The sequence below is a fragment of the Hyla sarda genome, chromosome 4, assembly GCF_029499605.1.
Source record: "Hyla sarda isolate aHylSar1 chromosome 4, aHylSar1.hap1, whole genome shotgun sequence".
Taxonomy (NCBI): Eukaryota; Metazoa; Chordata; class Amphibia; order Anura; family Hylidae; genus Hyla; species Hyla sarda.
In genome coordinates this window covers 24,412,171-24,424,373 of record NC_079192.1, presented here as the reverse complement: position 1 = coordinate 24,424,373, position 12,203 = coordinate 24,412,171, and positions in this window count along the sequence as shown.

The window sequence follows — 12,203 nt, the reverse complement described above, 5'->3', positions numbered from 1 at the left end:
AATGCTGAGAACCAGGGGCGGTGGGAGCAATTACAGAGGCAGTGATTAAAATGAATGTCGGGGGGGGGGGGGGGGCACAGAGCAGGGAGTGCAGTGAGATAATACAATGTATAAGATAACGTGTGGTGAGGGGCAGGGGGGAGGTGACTGGCCTCTGTTATATGAGAGGCATGTGCAGGCTTGTAGCTCACAGTGCTGCTCCAGGCTGGGAGCGAGTCCTGAGCTGAGAGTACTGAACTTCCTGTGGAAGGACCAGAGCCCTTCAGCATTAGTCCTAAAAGCTGTACACTTACTATGAAAAGCATGGGAAGCTGCCTGCAGACCAGGCATAGAAGAGTGACCCCTAGTGGCCAAAAGTATAAAATGAAAAAACTGGTATAAATATTAATATTTTTTAATGAAGATATATTACAATATCTCTTCATTAATGATTATGAACAACATATTAAAAGTTTTTGTTGATGACAGGTGCTCTTTAAAAACAAAATTAAACCCTGACGTGTTTTGAACTATTAAAGTTCTTACTCATGAGCCAGATGAGCTTAAAAAGCGTTGGAGTTTCATTTATTTGTTTTTTGAAGGAACATGTCACTTATTTTATACTGCCCAAACCACGGGCAGCATAAAATGGGTGCAGGGAGCACAATCCCAAAACATTATAATCAACTCTGAAACACTTGGGCGTTTCGGAGAAATCATTATTGATAAAAGCCTCCAAGACCCGAATAAGCAGTCACAGGAGTCATTTCCCATAGATGCTCCATGCCCCACCGAGCCCCAGGTGACACGTCTTTCCCTATCTGCCTATATCCCTCTGTATATAGAGAGAGATGCGTCACTCAGGGCTAGTGGGACACGAGGAATTGGCTCACTAAAGACATTGAAAGAGTACATTAGATACTATGGGATACTTGGGGGGAAAAAATCTAAATCTGCTCCTCATCCTAAAGCCTGAAGGGAGGGGATTATAGAATAAAAAATATAGAGAGTTTAGAAAAAACACTGTGTTAGAAAAATACTTTTACCAAGTGACTCTCGCACCGGCAATGGTAATAACAATGGGGACCATAACTGCCCTTTAAGAATTTTGCTTATTGTCATGTGGAAAATATTCCCTAAGGACTGTATAAACTCGACAGACGATGACATAATGCTACCCCCCCCCCCCCCCCCCAAGAAAAAGCTGACGGTTATAGACCGAGAAAGTGCGTAACAATGTGGAGGTCACGAACCTGCTACAGGAGGAAGTGGGAGCTACACTGTGTATATAGTACAGTGATAAGATGGCCGGATGATATCAGTGACAGATACGCCAAGGGCGCCCCCTGATAACCGCCCCCGCCCTCGCCTGGACTCTGCCCCGTGAAGAAGGTACAGTAAGGAGAGAAGCTTCTCCAGCCCAGATCAATAGTCGTGATGTCACAGATTCCACCAGACACGGATCAATAGTTTATCAAACATAACAAGAACTTTCCATGATGATCGGAGACTAAATTGACAAATTGACGCATGTATCGTCAACTCTATACAGGGCTGACATTGAGATATCAGTAGTGCCCTACGTGCTTTATGGTAATTTGGTGGCCAAATAAACCTTTGGGTCTGTATCAAACCCTGTGTTATAACATGTACTCTTCCCTAGAAGAACTGCTGAGGCACCATGGCGGTACATCCAGTGCCTATACCTCTGTACAAGGAACTTCGTAGGCAAATTCCCATAGAGGGATTAAGCATTATATGGCAGTACACCGAGTACCTGCAAATCTTTGGGGGCTGTGTGAGCTAGTGAACAGAGTCCCAGATACATCTTCTGAATACCCTGACCTCTAACCCATATCTGAGTGAACTCTGCCAGCCTTGACCTACTGCCTGAATGACTACACCTCTGCTACATCTTTCTGTACCACGCTATATCCATGCCAGCAGCTGCTAATGGTGACCACAAGGATAGTGTCCTGGGAGCTTCCTGCTGCAGATATTTACGCCCTCTCTTGTGGTTAAGGTCAAAGAGTTGGGGGCTTCATAGACTTTGCTCCTTGGTCTGGTTCCTGTATGTTAATTTCTGCGCTGTAACAAAATATGATTTAGGTCTAGCCGTCTGGGGCTCTGGTAAAATAGAAAAACAAATGTTACTTACCTACCTCCAGTCCCCTTGCAGCTTGGGATTCTTCTAGCCCCTGATACTCAGCTCTTCCATCTACTTCCAAGAAGAATGTAATTGGCTGAATGGGAAGGTCCTGCTCTGAGAGCTCTTCTTGGAAGTAGTAAGAGACAAGCGATAGGGTACAGGAAAAAGAAGAACTGGAGCTGTGGGGGGGACCAGGGTTTGGTAAGTATAGTTTTTTTCTTTTTTTTACCAGGGCCTAAGCACTCCAGGAATTCCACTTTAACTTTAACCAAACAAAAAATTATAAAAGGTTTGGGGCCCTGGTAAAAATTGGAGAAAAAAAAAATACCTACCTCCGGTGCCCCCACAGCTCCAGGTTCCCTTTTTTTTCCTGTCCCCTACCGCTGATTTCTGTCCCTAACAGTCTATTAAACCTACGTTCAAGAGGAGTCCTACAATGGTCCTCCACCACTCATGTCTTTAACTACTTCTACGAAGAGCGCTTGGAGCACAACCTTCCCCCTTCAAGAGAAGACACTGCAGTCGCCAGTGATTGGTTGAGTGGGAAGGTCCTGCTCCATGCGCTCTTCTTGAAAGCAGTTAACGAGATGAATGGTGGAGGGCCAGCATAAAAGCCAGCTGGACCAGGGGGTAGGTAAGTATAGTTTTGTTTTTGTTTCTTTTTCTTTTATTTTCTTTTACCAGGACCCTGGCACTATATTAAAGGGGTATTCCAGGCCAAAACTTTTTTTTATATATCAACTGGCTCCGGAAAGTTAAACAGATTTGTGAATTACTTCTATGAAAAAATCTTAATCCTTCCAATAGTTATTAGCTTCTGAAGTTGAGTTGCTGTTTTCTGTGTAACTGCTTTCTGATGACGGACGTCCCAGGAGCTGTGAAGTACCAATGGGGATATTCTCCCATCATGCACAGCTCCAGGGACGTGACATCATCATTGAGCAGATAGACAGAAAACTTCAGAAGCAAATAACTATTGAAAGGATTAAGATTTTTTAATAGAAGTAATTTACAAATCTGTTTAATTTTCCGGAGCCAGTTGATATATATATAAAAAAAGTTTTTGCCTGGAATACCCCTTTAATCACATCAATGACACCGAATGATCCATAGTAACCGGCCCTGATCAGCCCCACGGATAGGTGTCCATGAGATATGAGATATTTTTATTTTTAGCTATTTATTTGACACCAACAAATTTGCAGAGCTGTACAGAGATTGGCATCAGTCACGTCAATTCCAGAATGAAGGGCTATACCAGCGCTTCCCAATATATTAAAGGGGTATTCCAGGCAAAAACTTTTTTTTATATATCAACTGGCTCCGGAAAGTTAAACAGATTTGTAAATTACTTCTATTAAAAAATCTTAATTCTTCCAATAGTTATTAGCTTCTGAAGTTTTCTGTCTAACTGCTCAATGATGATGTCACGTCCCGGGAGCTGTGCATGATGGGAAAATATCCCCATAGGAAGTGCACAGCTCCCGGGACGTGAGTCATCAGAAAGCAGTTAGACAGAAAACAGCAACTGGTGCCAGAAAGTTAAACAGATTTGTAAATTAAAAAAAATAGAATATTAGTCCTCAGCTCAATATCAGAAAAAAGATTAATGGAGGATGTCTGGTATCAATAATAGAGAAAAAACACCATTAGTGTATAAATGGTATTTAATAAATATTAAATAGTGCGTTCCCGCAGGGCCCTACGGTAACGCACAATTAGTTAAAAAAGAAATATAAAATACAACAAGTAGTTACACTACAGAGCGAGTGTATCTATTAGGCTAACAGCCGTATAATGATACACTGGATGATACACTGGGTGATGGTATGTTAAAGTGTTACTCTGATCAGAATAATAGTAAATTCAGTGTGCACAAAAATAAGAATAAAAATAATAATAATAAAACGTTCCTCCTGGAAAGAAAAATGGTTTGATAGAAAAAATGGATGATACAAGAAAAATAAGTCCTGAAAAATAGGTCCTGAAAGTGAAAAGTAACAGTCCTGTAAATGGTGGAGTTATGACCTGTAGGATGGATCCTATAATTGGCCTAAAATAATGTCCTGCAAAAAATAATGTCCTGCAAAAAAACGTACACTGTATATGGTGATACCATATGAATTGTTTGAATAGTGGATATTGCAATTAAATCGCTGTTGCCGGTTTCTCCACTCCACAGCCTACAAATAGAAATAAAGTCACTGGCACGATTGTGCCACTCACCGCACCGCTGATGGACAGATGGATGATGAGCGAATGAGCTCTAGCCGGGGCGGCGTGATGGTCGCGGGATAGACAGCCGTTCTCACCGGCGAGCTGTCCCTTGGCGTCAGGTGTACTCTAGCCGGGGCGGAGTGTTGGTCGCAGAATATCCAGCCGCTCTCACCGGCGAGTTAACTCTTGGCGTCTGACGTAGCAGGTCAACTGATGGCAGGTCAGCTGACCTTGTGCGAGAGGTTAGTTGGTGCTAAATGATGTTGTATAGTAATGCTGCATGCAGATAGAGATGTTGATCCAATGGTGGAGGGTTCAACACCGGTTCAGCAGATGAATTTAAGTACCGGACCATGTAATGAATGGATAGTGGATGAAGTCTCTCCAGAGAGGAACTATCCGATAGATGCTTGTATAACCGCAGCTGTAGTGTGAACTAGACCAATAAAAGAGGCTCAATCTCAGTCACCAAACGCGTTTCGGGGTTCAGAGCAGATAAGTAATACCCCTTCCTCAGTGGTGTATGACCATATGCGGTCTCTGTTCGTTTTTATAGGCCTCCAAACAATTAGAATTATATCTAAGACCAGGTAAGGATTAGTGGCATGAACTCTGACTATCAGGTAAAAGAAAAAATCCGACATGGGTGATATGTCTAAGTGAGAGAATATACCAACATAAGTTTCTATGATGTGTCAAGCAAGTGATTATATATATTTATATAGAACATTACACAATATATATAACATATCTGATATAATTCAAATAAGAATAAAAATGAAATAAAGATAAATATAAGTAATATAAATATAAGTAGAGTGATTCTTGAAAATTAATAATAAAATAAATAAATTAAATTAAAAGTAAATACTATTGAAAGAAGAAAAAAGAAGAATATGAATACAATGTAATAGAATGAAAAAGAATAAAAAATAAATAAAAATAAAAATAATAATAATGATAAAAATAGAGATGAAAAATAACAAAAATAAAAATAAATATTAATAAAAATAAAAATAAATAATAAAAAATAAAAAATAAAGAATATATAAAATATAAAAATTAAATAAAAAATAATAAAATCTAAAAATGTAAATAAAAAATAAATTAAAATTAAATTAAAATAAAAATAAAAATAAATAAATGTAGAAATAATAAAAATAAGAAAATATGGAAAATACAGAAAGAAAATGATGAAAATAATGATAACCAGGAAAGAATCATTGGTGGACAGGGTACAATACAGGAGACTCGGGAATAGCATGTAATATTATCTGGAACATCGAATAAGATGTTACTAAAGAAAACCAAATAGTTCTAAATTGGAATTAAGGCCTTTGGGTTCAAGACTTTCAAATTCAAAGATTTTTTGGGCTTTATTTTTTATTATTTATTTTTATTAATATTTATTTTTATTTTTGTTATTTTTCATCTCTATTTTTATCATTATTATTATTTTTATTTTTATTTATTTTTTATTCTTTTTCATTTCATCACCCATGTCGGATTTTTTCTTTTACCTGATAGTCAGAGTTCATGCCACTAATCCTTACCTGGTCTTAGATATAATTCTAATTGTTTGTTTGGAGGCCTATAAAAACGAACAGAGACCGCATATGGTCATACACCACTGAGGAAGGGGTATTACTTATCTGCTCTGAACCCCGAAACGCGTTTGGTGACTGAGATTGAGCCTCTTTTATTGGTCTAGTTCACACTACAGCTGCGGTTATACAAGCATCTATCGGATAGTTCCTCTCTGGAGAGACTTCATCCACTATCCATTCATTACATGGTCCGGTACTTAAATTCATCTGCTGAACCGGTGTTGAACCCTCCACCATTGGATCAACATCTCTATCTGCATGCAGCATTACTATACAACATCATTTAGCACCAACTAACCTCTCGCACAAGGTCAGCTGACCTGCCATCAGCTGACCTGCTACGTCAGACGCCAAGAGTTAACTCGCCGGTGAGAGCGGCTGGAGATTCTGCGACCAACACTCCGCCCCGGCTAGAGTACACCTGACGCCAAGGGACAGCTCGCCGGTGAGAACGGCTGTCTATCCCGCGACCATCACGCCGCCCCGGCTAGAGCTCATTCGCTCATCATCCATCTGTCCATCAGCGGTGCGGTGAGTGGCACAATCGTGCCAGTGACTTTATTTCTATTTGTAGGCTGTGGAGTGGAGAAACCGGCAACAGCGATTTAATTGCAATATCCACTATTCAAACAATTCTTATGGTATCACCATATACAGTGTACGTTTTTTTGCAGGACATTATTTTTTGCAGGACATTATTTTAGGCCAATTATAGGATCCATCCTACAGGTCATAACTCCACCATTTACAGGACTGTTACTTTTCACTTTCAGGACCTATTTTTCAGGACTTATTTTTCTTGTATCATCCATTTTTTCTATCAAACCATTTTTCTTTCCAGGAGGAACGTTTTATTATTATTATTTTTATTCTTATTTTTGTGCACACTGAATTTACTATTATTCTGATCAGAGTAACACTTTAACATACCATCACCCAGTGTATCATCCAGTGTATCATTATACGGCTGTTAGCCTTAATAGATACACTCGCTCTGTAGTGTAACTACTTGTTGTATTTTATATTTCTTTTTTAACTAATTGTGCGTTACCGTAGGGCCCTGCGGGAACGCACTATTTAATATTTATTAAATACCATTTATACACTAATTGTGTTTTTTCTCTATTATTGATACCAGACATCCTCCATTAATCTTTTTTCTGATATTGAGCTGAGGACTAATATTCTTTTTTTTTTCACTTTTCTGCATCTCTCTGTGGGGGAGAGCTTTTAGTTAACCTCGCTCATTTTTCTGTGGTTGAGCTACACATATCTACATTTCCAGATTTGTAAATTACTTCTATTAAAAAATCTTAATCCTTCCAGTATTTATTAGCTGCTGAATACTACAGAGGAAATTATTTTCTTTTTGGAACACAGAGCACAGTGCTCTCTGCTGACATCTCTGTCCATTTCAAGAACTGTCCAGAGTAGGAGAAAATCCCCATAGCAAACATATGCTGCTCTGGACAGTTCCTAAAATGGACAGAGATGTCAGCAGAGAGCACTGTGCACGTGATGTCACCAGAGAGCTGTGTGTTCCAAAAAGAAAATAATTTCCTCTGTAGTATTCAGCAGCTAATAAGTACTGGAAGGATTAAGATTTTTTTTTTATAGAAGTAATTTACAAATCTGTTTAACTTTCTGGCACCAGTTGATTAAAAAAAAGAGTTTTCCACCGGAGTACCCCTTTAAAGTTACAGTCCTTGTTACGCCGAGCGCTCCGGGTCCCCGCTCCTCCCCGGAGCGCTCGCTTCTCTCTCGCTACCGCAGCGCTCCGGGCAGCTCCACTGACCCGGTGCGCTGCGATACCGTCTCCAGCCGGGATGCGATTCGCGATGCGGGTAGCGCCCGCTCGCGATGCGCATCCCGGCTCCCGTACCTGACTCTCTCTCCGTCTGTCCTGTCCCGGCGCGCGCGGCCCCGCTCCCTAGGGCGCGCGCGCGCCGGGTCTCTGCGATTTAAAGGGCCACTGCGCCGCTGATTGGCGCAGTGGTTCCAATTAGTGTGTTCACCTGTGCACTCCCTATTTATACCTCACTTCCCCTTCACTCCCTCGCCGGATCTTGTTGCCATTGTGCCAGTGAAAGCGTTTCCTTGTGTGTTCCTAGCCTGTGTTCCAGACCTCCTGCCGTTGCCCCCGACTACGATCCTTGCTGCCTGCCCCGACCTTCTGCTACGTCCGACCTTGCTTCTGTCTACTCCCTTGTACCGCGCCTATCTTCAGCAGTCAGAGAGGTTGAGCCGTTGCTAGTGGATACGACCTGGTCACTACCGCTGCAGCAAGACCATCCCGCTTTGCGGCGGGCTCTGGTGAAAACCAGTAGTGACTTAGAACCGATCCACTAGCACGGTCCACGCCAATCCCTCTCTGGCACAGAGGATCCACTACCTGCCAGCCGGCATCGTGACAGTAGATCCGGCCATGGATCCCGCTGAAGTTCCTCTGCCAGTTGTCGCCGACCTCACCACGGTGGTCGCCCAGCAGTCACAACAGATAGCGCAACAAGGCCAACAGCTGTCTCAACTGACCGTGATGCTACAGCAGCTACTACCACAGCTTCAGCAATCATCTCCTCCGCCAGCTCCTGCACCTCCTCCGCAGCGAGTGGCCGCTTCTGGTCTACGACTATCCTTGCCGGATAGATTTGATGGGGACTCTAAATTCTGCCGTGGCTTTCTTTCCCAATGTTCCCTGCACTTGGAGATGATGTCGGACCAGTTTCCCACTGAAAGGTCTAAGGTGGCTTTCGTAGTCAGCCTTCTGTCTGGAAAAGCTCTGTCATGGGCCACACCGCTCTGGGACCGCAATGACCCCGTCACTGCCTCTATACACTCCTTCTTCTCGGAAATTCGAAGTGTCTTTGAGGAACCTGCCCGAGCCTCTTCTGCTGAGACTGCCCTGTTGAACCTGGTCCAGGGTAATTCTTCCGTTGGCGAGTACGCCGTACAATTCCGTACTCTTGCTTCAGAATTATCCTGGAATAATGAGGCCCTCTGCGCGACCTTTAAAAAAGGCCTATCCAGCAACATTAAAGATGTTCTGGCCGCACGAGAAATCCCTGCTAACCTACATGAACTCATCCATCTTGCCACTCGCATTGACATGCGTTTTTCCGAAAGGCGTCAGGAGCTCCGCCAGGATATGGACTTTGTTCGCACAAGGCGTTTTTTCTCCCCGGCTCCTCTCTCCTCTGGTCCCCTGCAATCCGTTCCTGTGCCTCCCGCCGTGGAGGCTATGCAGGTCGACCGGTCTCGCCTGACACCTCAAGAGAGGACACGACGCCGCATGGAGAATCTCTGCCTGTACTGTGCCAGTACCGAACACTTCCTGAAGGATTGTCCTATCCGTCCTCCCCGCCTGGAAAGACGTACGCTGACTCCGCACAAAGGTGAGACAGTCCTTGATGTCTACTCTGCTTCTCCACGTCTTACTGTGCCTGTGCGGATATCTGCCTCTGCCTTCTCCTTCTCTACTATGGCCTTCTTGGATTCCGGATCTGCAGGAAATTTTATTTTGGCCTCTCTCGTCAACAGGTTCAACATCCCAGTGACCAGTCTCGCCAGACCCCTCTACATCAATTGTGTAAACAATGAAAGATTGGACTGTACCATACGTTTCCGCACGGAACCCCTTCTAATGTGCATCGGACCTCATCACGAGAAGATTGAATTTTTGGTCCTCCCCAATTGCACTTCCGAAATCCTCCTTGGACTACCCTGGCTTCAACTCCATTCCCCAACCCTGGATTGGTCCACTGGGGAGATCAAGAGTTGGGGGCCCTCTTGTTTCAAGGACTGCCTAAAACCGGTTCCCAGTACCCCTTGCCGTGACTGTGGTTCCCCCTGTAACCGGTCTCCCTAAGGCCTATATGGACTTTGCGGATGTTTTTTGCAAAAAACAAGCTGAGACTCTACCTCCTCACAGGCCTTATGATTGTCCTATTGACCTCCTCCCAGGCACTACTCCACCCCGGGGCAGAATCTATCCTCTGTCCGCCCCAGAGACTCTTGCTATGTCGGAGTACATCCAGGAAAATTTAAAAAAAGGCTTTATCCGTAAATCCTCCTCTCCTGCCGGAGCCGGATTTTTCTTTGTGTCCAAAAAAGATGGCTCTCTACGTCCTTGCATTGACTACCGCGGTCTTAATAAAATCACGGTAAAGAACCGCTACCCCCTACCCCTCATCTCTGAACTCTTTGATCGCCTCCAAGGTGCCCACATCTTTACCAAACTGGACTTAAGAGGTGCTTATAATCTCATCCGCATCAGAGAGGGGGATGAATGGAAAACGGCATTTAACACTAGAGATGGACACTTTGAGTATCTGGTCATGCCCTTTGGCCTGTGCAACGCCCCTGCCGTCTTCCAAGACTTTGTTAATGAAATTTTTCGTGATCTCTTATACTCCTGTGTTGTTGTATATCTGGACGATATCCTGATTTTTTCTGCCAATCTAGAAGAACACCGCCAGCATGTCCGTATGGTTCTTCAGAGACTTCGTGACAATCAACTTTATGCCAAGATAGAGAAATGTCTGTTTGAATGCCAATCTCTTCCTTTCCTAGGATACTTGGTCTCTGGCCAGGGACTACAAATGGATCCAGACAAACTCTCTGCCGTCTTAGATTGGCCACGCCCCTCCGGACTCCGTGCTATCCAACGTTTTTTGGGGTTCGCCAATTATTACAGGCAATTTATTCCACATTTTTCTACCGTTGTGGCCCCTATCGTGGCTTTAACCAAAAAAAATGCCAATCCCAAGTCTTGGCCTCCTCAAGCGGAAGACGCCTTTAAACGGCTCAAGTCTGCCTTTTCTTCGGCTCCCGTGCTCTCCAGACCTGACCCATCTAAACCCTTCCTATTGGAGGTTGATGCCTCCTCTGTAGGAGCTGGAGCGGTCCTTCTACAAAAAAATTCTTCCGGGCATGCTGTTACTTGTGGTTTTTTTTCTAGGACCTTCTCTCCGGCGGAGAGGAACTACTCCATCGGGGATCGAGAGCTTCTAGCCATTAAATTAGCACTTGAGGAATGGAGGCATCTGCTGGAGGGATCAAGATTTCCAGTTATTATTTACACCGATCACAAGAACCTCTCCTATCTCCAGTCTGCCCAACGGCTGAATCCTCGCCAGGCCAGGTGGTCTCTGTTCTTTGCCCGATTTAATTTTGAAATTCACTTTCGGCCTGCCGATAAGAACATTAGGGCCGATGCTCTCTCTCGTTCCTCGGATGCCTCGGAAGTTGAACTCTCTCCGCAACACATCATTCCTCCTGACTGCCTGATTTCCACTTCTCCAGCCTCCATCAGGCAAACTCCTCCAGGAAAGACCTTCGTCTCTCCACGCCAACGCCTCGGAATCCTCAAATGGGGTCACTCCTCCCATCTCGCAGGTCATGCAGGCATCAAGAAATCTGTGCAACTCATCTCTCGCTTCTATTGGTGGCCGACTCTGGAGACGGATGTCGTGGACTTTGTGCGAGCCTGCACTGTCTGTGCCCGGGATAAGACTCCTCGCCAGAAGCCCGCTGGTTTTCTTCATCCTCTGCCTGTCCCCGAACAGCCTTGGTCTCTGATTGGTATGGATTTTATTACAGACCTACCCCCATCCCGTGGCAACACTGTTGTTTGGGTGGTCGTTGATCGATTCTCCAAGATGGCACATTTTATCCCTCTTCCTGGTCTTCCTTCAGCGCCTCAGTTGGCTAAACAATTTTTTGTACACATTTTTCGTCTTCACGGGTTGCCCACACAGATAGTCTCGGATAGAGGCGTCCAATTCGTGTCAAAATTCTGGAGGGCTCTCTGTAAACAACTCAAGATTAAATTAAACTTTTCTTCTGCATATCATCCTCAATCCAATGGACAAGTAGAAAGAATTAACCAGGTCTTGGGTGATTATTTACGACATTTTGTTTCCTCCCGCCAGGATGATTGGGCAGATCTTCTACCATGGGCCGAATTCTCGTATAACTTTAGAGTCTCTGAATCTTCCTCCAAATCCCCATTTTTCGTGGTGTACGGCCGTCACCCTCTTCCCCCCCTCCCTACTCCCTTGCCCTCTGGTTTGCCCGCTGTAGATGAAGTGACTCGTGATCTTTCCACCATATGGAAAGAGACCCAAGATTCTCTTTTACAGGCTTCATCTCGCATGAAAAAGTTTGCCGATAAGAAAAGAAGAGCTCCCCCCATTTTTGCTCCCGGAGACAAGGTATGGCTCTCCGCTAAATATGTCCGCTTTCGTGTCCCC